The 13,757-nt window shown below is 40.9% G+C and overlaps 1 protein-coding gene across 3 annotated transcripts in view; it reads left to right on the forward strand.

The window, feature by feature from the left end:
- The first annotated feature begins 11,701 nt into the window (after positions 1–11,701).
- Positions 11,702–13,757, forward strand: part of thrb (thyroid hormone receptor beta) — an 84,227-nt gene continuing 82,171 nt past the window's right edge. For all 3 annotated transcript variants that reach the window (XM_055512804.1, XM_029167935.3, XM_029167936.3), the window contains exon 1: positions 11,702–12,404. The gene's annotated coding sequence lies outside the window, so the exon portion shown is untranslated. The remainder of the gene's footprint in view (positions 12,405–13,757) is intronic.

Here is a 13,757-nt window from a genome sequence, read left to right on the forward strand (position 1 = left end):
TTAACTCATCTGAGATAGATTATTCGGATCGATTACACGCCACCACTGTGTTGTGTGTGACTGACTGTGTCTCTTTTCTCCCATATACTGTACAGTAGGTGTTTCTCCCTCTTTTAGTGCTTACAGCCATCTACAGGAATAATTTGCTGCATGTCTGCAGCGTTGGTCCAGCTGTCCTTCCGGTGCCCAGTTACTGGTCCAGCCGTGCTTCCGGTGCCCAGTTACTGGTCCAGCCGTGCTTCCAGTGCCCAGTTACTGGTCCAGCTGTCCTTCCAGTGCCCAGTCACTGGTCGAGCTGTGTTTCCAGTGCCCAGTTACTGGTCCAGCCGTCTTTCCGGTGCCCAGTTACTGGTCCAGCCATGCTTCCAGTGCCCAGTTACTGGTCCAGCTGTCCTTCCAGTGCCCAGTTACTGGTCCAGCCATCTTTCCGGTGCCCAGTTGCAACTGACATAAGACAAGCCCCGCAGAACATATTTCAGAATTATCCTCTCACACACACAAGTGAAAGGTTAGCTCTCTTACAAACTAGGGAAATCTTCTCTTATATACTAGTGAAATCCTTTCATACATACTGTACTACTAAAACGTTTTCAGTTGTGTGTATGAGGCAACTTTCAGGCGATTCATTGAAAAAGGAAGTTAATGAAAAAACAGCAGATTCCAAAATAAAAGCAAGAAAGCCTAAGCCTAGGAGCTCAAAGTTAGCCACATCGATGTCTACCTTGCAGACTGTGTATGAGACATATCTGTGTGTAACTGCTGTTAGATGTAGCAAATATCGTTAAATATAGTCTGGCTGGCTTGATCGCGGTCTCTGAAGAGACGGCTCAGTATTTCTCATAGGAGTCGCAAGGTGCTGGAGCCTGACCCATCTGTCAGTCCGATCAGAGGTCAAAGACCAACAAAACGTAACGTAGAAACGTGCGCAGATCTATAGTAGCTCGCTGGCTGGCGTTAGTACTTTTCTACAGTATTTTGTCCATTAGCGACACAGAGAGGTGAAACTGGGAAACTGTCACAATTTAGTCACAACAGAGACGTACGATAAACAATTAATATACAGCCACACGTCTGCAACTAGAGGATATGATATACAAATATGAGCAAAACGGTGCAAACATGTATTCGATGATCTGTTAGAGGATCTAATAGAGGATCTATTAGAATCTGGTTGAGGTGCTCTTTCTTGGATCGAGATGCAGCGAGAGGCTGCGCAGCCAGCGCTCATCCAGCTGTTGACCATACTAGGGTTCCAGCCTTGGGGGCATCCAGAGGAAGCTGCAGGCCGGTCGTGTAGTGGAGCCTGAGCCGAGCCTAGCCGAGCTATGCCAGCTGTGTGGGACGCAATCATCCAAATGTCAGTTGACATTGCCGAACAGTTGATCGGGGCAACATTAAAGCGCAGTTTAGCTGACGTAATCGGACCCATCGACTGGACACATCGCTATAAAAGCACCGTCACAGGATGAAACATGAGTCAACAGGAACATCTTTATTTCCTCAACGTACAAATAATCTGTGACGCACTTATGCAGTTACAGTTAGCAACACTGTAGTGAGGTGCCTGGTTTAACGTTATACATGTATTCATTGGAACAGATCTGAAGCTGGTACCAGATCGGTGGCTTCTTGTACTTAGTAGCGATTTATACATCTGTACTTACGCAGTTTTCTGGATTGGAATTTAGGCCAAGTTTAGTAGGAAATCTGCGCAAGTCTTTGTATATGAGGCCCCAGAGGAGATTATCTGTCAGTTAATAGGCAATCAACAGCAGATTTCACTAAGGAGGACAATACTTTCTTACATACTACTATGTATAGTTCATACATACTAGTATGCATGAAAGGACTTGGATAATTCTAAAGGATAATTCTGAATTATGTCCCGCACGGCATCTCATACTGTAATTCCACCTTGGTACACAAGCATTTGCAGAATGGATAGAGATGGAGACAGAGGTGGCAGAGGGGCAGGCACAGGTGAATGAAGTTGACCTGATTATGACCAGGGGGAAATTATAAAGTAGGCGTGTCCCAGATAGTCGGCGTGGCCCAGGAATATTTATGAAAAAGTAAAATTGTCAACCAGTCACACATTTCTCAGAACTAACCAATGCTTAGAATTCATTAAAAAAACTGTAACTTCCTCCACTCATATGATTTCAGCATATTTGTCCTCCTGTGCTTGTTTATACCCTGTAGTGTCATACAGTTTGCCGATGTGACGTGTTGTGTTGGAAGCCAGGTCCTGTAGTGTGTTTGGGCCTCTGGGCTTAATTTTAGAATAGAGTAGAAATTGGTTCTGTGTGTGTGTGTGTGTGTGTGTGTGTGTGTGTGTGTGTGTGTGTGTGTGTGTGTGTGTGTGTGTGTGTGTGTGTGTGTGTGTGTGTGTGTGTGTGTGTGTGTGTATGTGTGTGTGCGCATGTGCATGCATGTGTGTGTGCATGTGTGCGTGTGTGTGTGTGAGTGTGAACTGGTCTGGAGGTCTCTCTGTTGATGTGGATCATAACACTACTTGACAGCTCCCAGAACAAAATGCTTCAGTTGCCAGAAGGAGTGGGCACTCAGCTGCACACAGATAGTTTATTTATAGGTAGAGAAGATCAGACACAGAGCTAGTTCACAAGGTCAGCTGCCAAAAAATCCCTCTTTAAATTTGTTGTATTACTGGACAGAGACAAATCAGACAAACCACAAGCACATCACAGACTGATACGATCTGTTTTACTGGGATCCTACAAATACACATTTATGTATAGTAATTGACATTCAAATGTAAACTACTGGATGTCTCCCAAAAACTTGCAACTTGTTTACAACTGCCAGTAATTTTGGCGACCATGTGGTGATGATCAAGCGATGGAAGCTTCATCTTTAACTCACTGACCTGGATACACAAAAACATTGCTAGACAGACAACTGGCAAATAATCAGACGCATTGTGAACAAGCCAACAGTTGAGCCAAATTATCTAAATGGCTTGCACAGGAAAACTGTGTTGACAAAACTACAGTACTTCCTTGATCATTATTTCAGAGGCCTTGTTTGTCTCAGCATGTGTACAGTGTGTTCTAATGGAACGTCCAAGCACAAACAAGAAGACTGGCACTAATCAGCATTGACTAAGGTCATCTGAACTGCTTCATAGTGGATATTGGGTTTAGGTCTGATGAAATTCTGTCTTTGAGTTTCAGAGTGTATTTAGGCTGGCTTGTAAACTAATCCACTACCACAGTGCCTTATTCAGGTAACATTATACTGTACACACTGTACTGAGGCTGTCACAATCTGCAGTCATTGCCTGCATCACACATGGGGCACATAACCACCATAAAAATGTCCTGTCTAGAATTAAACTCTCCTCCATGATATTGAATGTTTTAAAGGCCCTGGACTAATTAATTCACCTGTTTTTTAATGAAAAGGCAATCCACGATGAATCTATTAAAATACTTTAAAGATCCATGGCTGTGTCTCAATTCAATTCAATTCAATTTTATTTATATAGTGCCAAATCACAACAAAGTTATCTCAGGGCACTTTATAAGATAAGGTTTAAGACCTTACACAACTAAACCCAACAAATCCCACATACAGCAAGCCTTTAATTGTAAAAATTACAATTTAACAGCATCAGTGGAGAGGAAAAACTCCCTCTCCAATCGAACCGGGCTGAATGTGGTTGGCCAACTGCCTTGACCGGTTGGGGTGAGGGGATAGACAGAGAGAAAAGCACAGCAACAACAAACAAGCAACAACAGAGCACAGGCAGTATGGTTACACCAGGGACTGGACACAGGTAGGATGATACGCAGCTGCGCATAATAGACACAGCTCTGAGTCCAATGATACCTGTAGGTGAGGACAAAGTGGGAGAAAGAGAGGGGGGGAGAAGCACAACTACTGGAAAGAAGGGGACAAGGTTATTTAAACATGAAACAATGATAGAAGGTTATTGAATAGAAGAGTTACAGTAAAAGGAAACAGAGGAGCTCAGTGTATAAATTTACAATCATTGCCAGTGACCTGGACCATCTATAACTTTAAGCTTTATCAAAAAGGAAGGATTTAAGCTTGATCTTTAATGTGGAATGTGTCAGCTTCTTGAACCTAAAGAGGGAGCTGGTTCCACAGCAGAGGAGGTTGGTAGCTAAAGGCTCTGCCTCCCGTTCTACATTTAAAGACTCTAGGAACCACAAGTAGCCCAGCACTCTTTATCATTAAGTGCTTTGTAGGTGAGTAGGATAATTTTAAATTTTATCCTACATTACATCCTACAGGCAGCCAGTGCAGATAAGCTAATGTAGGAGAAATGTGATCTCTCTTTCTAAGTCCTGTCAAAACTCTGGCTGCAGCATTTTGAATAAGCTGTAGGCTTTTTAAGGAGCTGTTAAAACATCCTATGAGTAAGCAGTTACAGCAGTCCAGTCTAGAGGTAACAAATGCATAATTCAGTTTCTCTGCATCGCTCTGAGAGAGGATGCTTCTAATTTTAACTATATTCTTAAGATGAAAGTAGGCGGTTCTGGAGATTTGTTTAATAAACGATGTAAAAGAGAGATCCTTGTCAAAGATGACACTAAGGTTTCTTACAGTAGAATCAGAAGCTAAGCTATGTCATCCAAAATAACTATCTGATTTAACAGTGTCTCTCTGTGATTTTTAGGTCCAATAAAAAGAACCTTGATTTTATCTAAATTTAGTTAAAGGAAGTTTTGGGACAACTGGGATTTGAATTTTGACTAGTTGATTTGTTTCATTTGGTTCCAAAGACAAATATAGCTTAGTATCACCTGCATAACAATGAAAATGTATAGAATGCTTCCTTATGATATCACCCAGAGGAGATATGTACGGTATAGGCTGAACAGAATTGGACCAAGCACAGAACCCTGTGGTACTCCATAGCTCATCCTTGTGCATGTGGAGGATTTGTCATTAACATTAATAAACTGCAATCTGTTCGACAAATGGGATTTAAACCATCCCAGTGCTGTTCCGTTAATTCCGATTTATGTTCTAGACTCTGTACTAGAATGTTGTGATCAATTGTATCAAACGCAGCACTAAGATCTAACAGGACAAGGACAGAGGCCAGAAAATTGTCTGGAGCTAAGAGAAGATCATTAGTGACTTAGCTACGATTTTTTCAAGATAAATGGTAAATTTGAAATTGGCCTATAGTTGGCTAGCTATCCAGGGTCCAGAGTAGGTTTTTTTTCATAAGGATCAAGGTGACTGTTCTCCTCTGTGTAGCTACATGACAATGAGGCAAAAGATGATAGAATCATCTGCTTGAATCTGGCAACGGCATCGTCTGATAAACATCTTCTATAGCAAAATTTCTTTCCAGCTGCTGCAAGGTCAATTATGGTAAATTCAAAAGTTAATAAGAAATGGTCAGATAACAGAGGGTTTTGGTGAAGAACTATTAAATTATCAATTTTAACCCCATATGTCAGGACAAGATCGAGGGTATGATTAAAACGATTAGTGGGTTCATTTACATTCTGAGTAAAACCAATAGTGTCTATTATGGAGTTAAAATCAGTGCTGAGATTCATGTAGATGTCAACATCTACATGAATGTTAAAGTCTCCCACTACTATGACTTTATCTGTGCTAAGAACTAAGTCAGATAAGAATTTAGAGAATTCAGTTAAGAACTCTGAATATGGAGCAGGAGGACGGTAAACAATACAAAACACAACTTGTTTCTGGGCTTTAGAGTCTGGGTGAGAAAGGCTCAGAGTGAGGCTCTCAAATGAGTTACAGTATAACTATGTTTAGGTTTAGCAGTAATTAATATGTCTGTGTTATAAATTGCTGCTACTCCTCCATCTCTACCTGTACGTCTAGGAACATGATAGTTTATGTGACTCATTGGAGTCGACTCATTTAAACTACAGTAACATATTCATCCTGCTGCAGCCAGGTTTTCAGTGAGACGAACAGATCTATGAATGGTCACTTATCAGGTAATTTATTAACAATATTTAATTGTTTAATTTATTAACAATATTTAATAAAGCACACTTTATTAGCTTACTGTTGCTTTGTAAGAGGAATCATTTTATGTTTATTAAATTCTATTAAGTCTTTGATTTGTTTGTGACTTGTACTATATACAGTAGATTAGGTGGTCGGGGAGCAGGGGATCAAACCGCAAACCTTTGCTTCCTCATTACTCTACCAACTGAGCTAACTGAGCTACAATGTCTGTAATTATGGTAAATAGAAGCTCATTTGGTTCTGGAACAATGTTTGAAAATAAAACACATATAATCCCATTAGATTTACCTAGTGTATATCCAGTACTGTTTGTATTTGAACCCATGTAGTGATATATAGCTGTAGCTGTAATTACAATCAGAAGGCCAAAATTACCTCACCTCAAGGTGACCTTTGCATTGATGGAGCTGTCTTTGCACAGCTACTTGTTATCACATAAAGAAATATGATGCATCTCATAACAGCCATTAAGATACAGTGACATCACCAGTCTTGAGGTACTGTACAGTCACACTATAATTTCCCACAGCTCCCAGTCCATTAAGATCTATTGAGGACAGTCCATGCAGGCCATACAAACATCAAAGGCAGAGCTGGAGGAATAGAAGGTCAGATTATGTTACTTTGGTTGAAACGTTAATGATCTGTGTGGAGAAACTGGGTCAGACCATTAAGCAAAACACAGAGAAGAATCCATTCTTCTCTGTGTTTTGCTCACTGGACAGTGCTAAGAATAATAAGAAATACACTTAAACATTGGGTTTATTGGAACAAAGTTAAATGAGTGAACGAACCTACTGTAGATATTTAAGCATCTGTTTTCAGGACTCTGCTGTATCAGTCAAGTGGCGGCATTGAAAGTTAAAGACTTGAAGCTTGTGTTGAAATCAGCAGCATGAGCAAATGTGACTTGGTCTAAATCAGGTAAGTTCAGCAAATAGGTCAGAACATCTCCTCTTGTTGAGATGTAGTTTTGATGTTAAATATCAAAAATCTTGGTCATACAGTACATGTACCTTATTCTGAGATCATTACGTACTTACTGTAGGCTGTTAGATCTGACTCCGCAATGGAGGACAACTTCAAACGATAGCAATAATTGCTCATGTCACTCACTGGATGTGTTATCGCTGTATAAATAATGGTCCTGCCTAGAATGAACTACATGCCTCTATCCTCTGTGATCCCAATCCATCCCATCCATCTCAAGTTTGATTTAAAGACACTAGACCTATGCATCTGGAACTTTTTATGGAAAATCAGCCATTGTGAATCAGTTTAAAACACTTGACCAAAAAAAAGACTTGGGTGCCCTGAAAGCAAACGTGCCTCTCTACAGTACATGGTTAGGCTGCCTCCATAGGCTAAACCCGAGGGTTGCTGCACTATATAAATTTTCACTGACTGCTAATCAACCCCCACCACCCATTTTCTACCTCTTAGTCCCATGCGGGGTTGCAGGGATACTGTAACCTATCCCAGCTATCTATGGGCGAGAGGCAGGGTACACCCTGAACAGGTCGTATCAGATCCATCGCAGGGCGCTAATCAAACCCTTTCGCTCTATTTACAGTAGCTGTTTGGTAGTATTTCACTCACTCTGGTACCAGTGTCGCTTCTCTCTCATTTCCGTCACTGCAGCTTCTGTAGTTGCCATGGCCACATGACAGCAAGTTCAAAGAGTTCAACCACTGTTAGTTAAGGTGAGAGTGGAAAACAGAGCAGTGTCTATCGCCTTTAAACCACTCATGTTGGCTGGTTCAAATGGGCAAAACAAACTCTCAGTGTCTGTTTTTTTCTAGAGTTGTGAATGCTTCCTGTCATTGTTGTTCCTTATATGCAAAGTGGTGTGCTACAGTAGAGAGACGAGCGAGAACAAGGATGACTCACAGTACGTAGAAGTTTCCTTTTCCTGACAAGCACTTACTGTGCTGTGCTACTTGTTTATTACTTTAGGCAATAATGCTTTGTAGAAATGTAAGAATAAATAAATGGAACTTCAGAAAGCTGCATCGGCTGATTTTGTTCTTCTATATCACAGCTTTGCAATAAAATGTTTTCACTTTCTGAAACCTACAGTAAATGCCGCATTTGAATAATGCATATGTTTTGAGGAAAATGCAAGTATACCATATACTCAGACATACTGTAATTTGTCAGATACATATTATCTACTGTATACCCCATTGTATTAAACAAACATTTCCTATGAAATGTGCTCCACCTAGACATTTCCTGAGATAAATTGTCTTCACACCAGGAACCAGCTGAGCTATTGCTGGAAGTCATAGTTTTAACTTCAGGCATGGTTGATTACCTGGTGCTTTGTTGAAATCTATCTAGGTTGTGTAATCTAATTATAGCTTGCTCACTGACCAAGTTGGGGAATATTGTGTAAATACTAATTCTAGTATACAGTTTGTCCCCTGAACTGGACACTGGTCTCGTGACATGGATTTTGATGGTACGATTTCTTAAACCCAATGGAGAAGGACCTTGAACACCTCTGTGGTGTTCAAAATAAATGTGGCATATTCATTTGTTTCCATGGTTTCTGCATATACAGACTGTGGACAATGACAACTCCTGGTCCCACCACCACTAACTGGTATCTTTGGTGAACATATTCAACAGAATGCAGATCTGCGTAGAGGTAACCAAGATCTGTCCTTGTAAAGTAGTTGGACAGTACATTCAAAGAATTTCTATGACAATAGCAGGAAATGAGCATCTGTGGAGAAAAGTGTGCTGCTGCAACCCGCTGCAGGCTATTATTGCATTACTTACTAAAAGATATTCAGCATTTTAGCACGATCATATAACTGTACAGATATGTTCAGCTACTGTTTGTCATGGTGGTGATTAGCATGAGCTGCAAACAAGTAAAAGAACTACTATAGAAAGAGTTTTTATTTGTGACCTTGAAAGTGCCACTGTGTGATCACTGTGATAGGAAGGCAGCAGTTTTTACAAACTGGAAAAAAAACATGTCGAGTTGAGGTTTACACATACGCAGCTGTAGTTTGGCATGCAGTGCTATAGTGTGTGTGACTGGCAGGTTTACTGGTACAGGGCGAAACTTCTGATATAATGCAAAACTGACATTGTTGTATAATGTTGCCGTTTTGGATATTGACAGGCAACAATTTTAGTTTGTTTTCATGTTTGTGATAGCCCATTGACAGTGTGACATACGTTTCATCTACCCACACATGTAGATTGCTGTTCAAGGCCTCTACATGCTTTACACAGTATGTGTCATACTGTATTCAGATCTTCTTTTCATCACGCGTTAAAGCTTGTATATTTACTCTGCTGAAGTCTTCCTTTGATGAGTGGTTTTGACACGGGGGTGCCCTCCCCTGGGAGCATGTCCAGGCCAAATGCTGTAAAGTGGTTTCTTCTCCACCAAGGAGCAAATCATTCCGTCATGCACCACATTTACTCTCTGTGATAGTCTTGGTGCACACCAGTGCAACAGTTTTACAAAAACAAGTGAAATGAGCTGCAATTGTCGAACAATCTTAAGGTAAAACAAGGACAAAACGCTGGACCTGCCAGAGAATGGCCATGGAGCACACGCCATCATTTATGTATTTTTTATAATTATTTATATATAATTTTCTTTATTATTTATGTTGGTGGATATTCTCAGTCGTCCAGGTTAAGTTGTTTGAAGGTTGAGTCATGTCGTTTCAACGTTTCACCACCAATACAGGTCTAAAGTCATCATTTTTTGATTGCCCCTAAAACTGGAATATTATAATTTAGCACATGTACTTAGAAATGTCCACCATTCAAACATTGTTCATTGCATATTCTAAACAAAGGCTGGATGACAAACCATTCAGGTGGCATTATAAAATTTTTTGTTATGCAGTTCTGAGGATCAGTATATAAGTGGATTTAATGTTCTTATTAGACTGACTTTACTAAGCTTTTAACCAGTGGTTCTCCTTTGTGCTGGTGGTGGATAAAGGGTGGGGTTCAGAAAATCAACCCTAGTCCAGCAGACCCTTCCTGGTCAGACAAACTTACAGTATCATACAGTACCCCAAAATCAAAGAACATTTGTTAGCAGAGACACAGAACATCTCCAGAACATCTGACAGCCTGGTGGGATTTTCTAAAAATGGTTCCTCACTTTCTCTTTGCCAAAACACACCACTATGGACGAATCCAAACGTCTTACGAAACAAATAAGCATTAAATCTTCCAATTGGGCATAACAAAGGCATAGCACAGCTGAAACATATTTTCTCAAGCCACAAATTTATACCATTTGAAGAAATAATGTCCAATTATAGAATTATAAGTGCCAAGTTTCTAGAATATTAGCAACTCAAGTCAACACATGAAGCATATGGGAAAAAAATGATCCCATACATTGGAATATTACCAGACAGACATTATCAAAAATCGACTGTATATTTTACTATTGAAAACAGATGACACATTGTGCCGCCTCTAAAGTCTCTAAATGGGAGACAGACTTGGAAAACATCAACGACCAGACATTTTGGACACACATACTGTGTGTACAACATGTTCATGCAAATGTACAATTGTACAGTATGTATTGTATCACGTTTTTGGTGGACACTGTTGTTGTGCTGTCTCACTGACGTTATGGACATACATGCTTATATGTTCAGTGTATGCTTTCCTATACTTTTTCTGTTAGTACTGTACTGTCATTTTCTATTATTATTGGTCATCTTTATTGCGTTATAAAGGTTATGTTGTATTGTTATAATAATTTTCATTTATTGTGTGTGTCTAATTTTCAATAATTTTGGAATTTGTGTGAGAGCTTGCTGATGATTGTGGTTTTGTGTTTTTATGTATGATTATTTTAGAAATGTCATCAGCATATTATTATTATTGATTAATCAATCACAGAAGAAAATGTGTTAAATAAATTAAAGCTGATAAATCACATTGTGTGGTTAGATAGCGAAACGGTTCCAACCACAGTGGTTTTGCAACATGATCGGTGGAGACGAGAAGACGCAGAGAGAAGCACATTTAAAACCGCTCTGCTGGAACTGTTGTTAACACCATCCTTTTCTGCAAGTTAATGTGATCTAGCATAGCATAATGTGATGTAGAGGTTTTGTAACAAGTGAGACCTGAATTTCACCTCACGGCAAAGCGGTGAACGCACAGCTCCCAAAATATTTATTTTGAACTACAAAGAATGGATGGATGGATGGATGGATGGATGGATGGATGGATAGAATGAATGACTTGACATAATAATTTCACTAAATTACTTGACAGCCTGTGTGTATTGCTATGATTATTGAGAAGGGCCCTACATACTAACAGAGCTACTGTGAAAGCTGATAGCTCTTTATAAAGGCTAGCCTAATATATCTCACTGTTTGATCAGCAGAGAGTTATGTGCACTGAAGCCTCCAGAACTTAACCATTGTGTTAACCATTTGGCTGAAAAGCTTTAGTGACGCTTAATTTGGCCACTGTATGCAATCCAGAAACCTTAAATTAAAACATGTTTAACAGGGTCAATGTCAAATATCAGATACTGCAGCCTTTATTTATTATTTTTAATTAAATATTTGTGAGCCGGTTCCCTGGATAAGTTGTGTTTAGTCATTCGGAAGATCGAAGAAACCAAATTCCACTTTTGTCTTCCCTCGCTCTACCGTCATTTGAATCCTCTAGTCTCGGACTGAAAAAACAGGGCAGAAATATTTGAAAGAAAGCAGATTAGAGAAGCAGTTTGAGAATCATTAACGTAGACAACACATGTAAGCACAAAATCTAATACTGATAAAACTATCAGCCGCACTAAATCAATAATAATAATAATTTAATACGTAATGCCTTATTTTTTGTAGTAGGTGTCTGTCCTACTGCTAAACAAAAAACACAAAATCAAGGACAAATAAAACAACAAAAAAACAAAAAACAAAACAACCGTCATCGAGAAAAAAAACTTGGGAGTTTGTAAAAAAGGGCGAGGCTTATGCTGTTCGGTTCCTGCCATGGTTCCTGCCCGTGGTTCGGCTCTCTGGGTCCCCGTAGCGATCAGTCGGAGCGCTGCAGTTGTCATTCTCGTTACCGTGCCGTTTTCCAGCGTTTGTTTTCGGCTCCATGTTGAAGTTTTCTCCGTCTAGGGCAGGGACTCTCCCCGCGGCACACGCAATCAGTTAGTCCACGCCACCGAGTGACACAGCCCGCAGACGGGCGCGCGCGCAGCGCCCTCGGCCGATTTGCACTGGCGCGGGTCATTTCAGGTTAAACCGTGCCGCTGTCCCGTTCACTTCAGCCGTCGGAGACCAACGGCGGTTCCAGTTTGAGGAGGGAATGTTCGCGCACCGGGACTCCGATTAACACTGGGCTCCGCGCTTCGTCTTGCATGTGAGGTATGTGTCATTTTGGTGAATTCATGACAGCGGTGTGGGCAATGACAGTCGACTGACAGACTGGGCGCTTTACAGTGACAGCTCGGTGGAAGTCCTGTACATTGCGCTCCACAAGCTCAATGTGCATATCAATGTTCAGGCTTTTACAGACACCAGTGCTGTTTGTGTACTACGGCACAAGAAATGCTACTTTCAGAACTACATTCAATTTTTCGGCACTTTAGCGCTGCCTGGCTGCTCACGTATAATCTTATATGTGTCTGCCAAGTGTTGTATTAGTGCCGTAATATGTGATATGTGGTTAACGCTGCTCCCTCGCGCATTTTGACTCGGTTTTTATAGGAATGGGCAAGCAGGAATAGAGACAAAATATCATAAAGTTAACGTTCAGCTCCGTTTCTGGTCGGATTTAATCACGCCGAACTAAGGCCCAGTTCACAACATTTAAAGAAACACCTATAAATCGTTGTTATTTTCAGTTATGGGTAATAAACGACGCGGTCGTTTTAATTGGTCGTTATTCGTTCGAGGTTTTGTATGTACATGGCAACATACTGTAAACCCGGACAAGCTTTTCTGAAGACTTGAGGGAGTTGGTTTGTGGACTCAAGTCATCGTTGCCTTCATAGCTGTGGTTGCTACTAGCTTAGGTTAGCGCTAATTTTCCTGCGGGGGTTATCGTATTTAACCTGCGTTACACACGTCCGACAAATGTCACCTTTGCTTTCGCTTTTGAACGCGAACTTGATTGCATGGCTCGACAAACATCTGGAGCGCAAAGGAAGCACTTCGCCGTGAATTAGTCACCTTAGAGGTCGAACGTCTGAACATTAGAGCACTGAACGTATCACCGGCACTGCACAAACACGTCTGGCTTGTTTGCGAATGATGCGTGTCGGGAACGCGTCGGTTTGGTCTGTCAACTGTTTGCATACGATCCCGTGCTGCCTCGTCGTAGTGTGACATGTCACCGTATTCTGTGCTAAGCGTAGCGCGCGAGCGTGGGGGAAAATAAATGACGCCTTCAATAGCTGTCAGAGAACCATGTCCTCCTGCGTGAACGTCGACCAAGGTGGCTGGAGATGTGAGGCTGGACGGGTTCAGGGAGGAGGTTGGACTATGACAACAGCGGGTGTAATGATACTCATAAAAGCACATTAGTGTCAGACAAGAAGAATGGCTGGAAACGATAAAGCCGCCCGACTTCGCTGGGAGCGGGTGAAAACTACAAGCTGTCAATCACTTCAAGTGAAATATGTTTAAATTCGAAATATTTGAGTGTTGTGTATGTGCACTGAGTTCATTCTGATAATAAATGTGCATGTGTACTTCACACATTGTGGATAATGTACA

Source organism: Betta splendens, chromosome 11 (genome assembly GCF_900634795.4).
Source record: "Betta splendens chromosome 11, fBetSpl5.4, whole genome shotgun sequence".
NCBI lineage: Eukaryota > Metazoa > Chordata > Actinopteri > Anabantiformes > Osphronemidae > Betta > Betta splendens.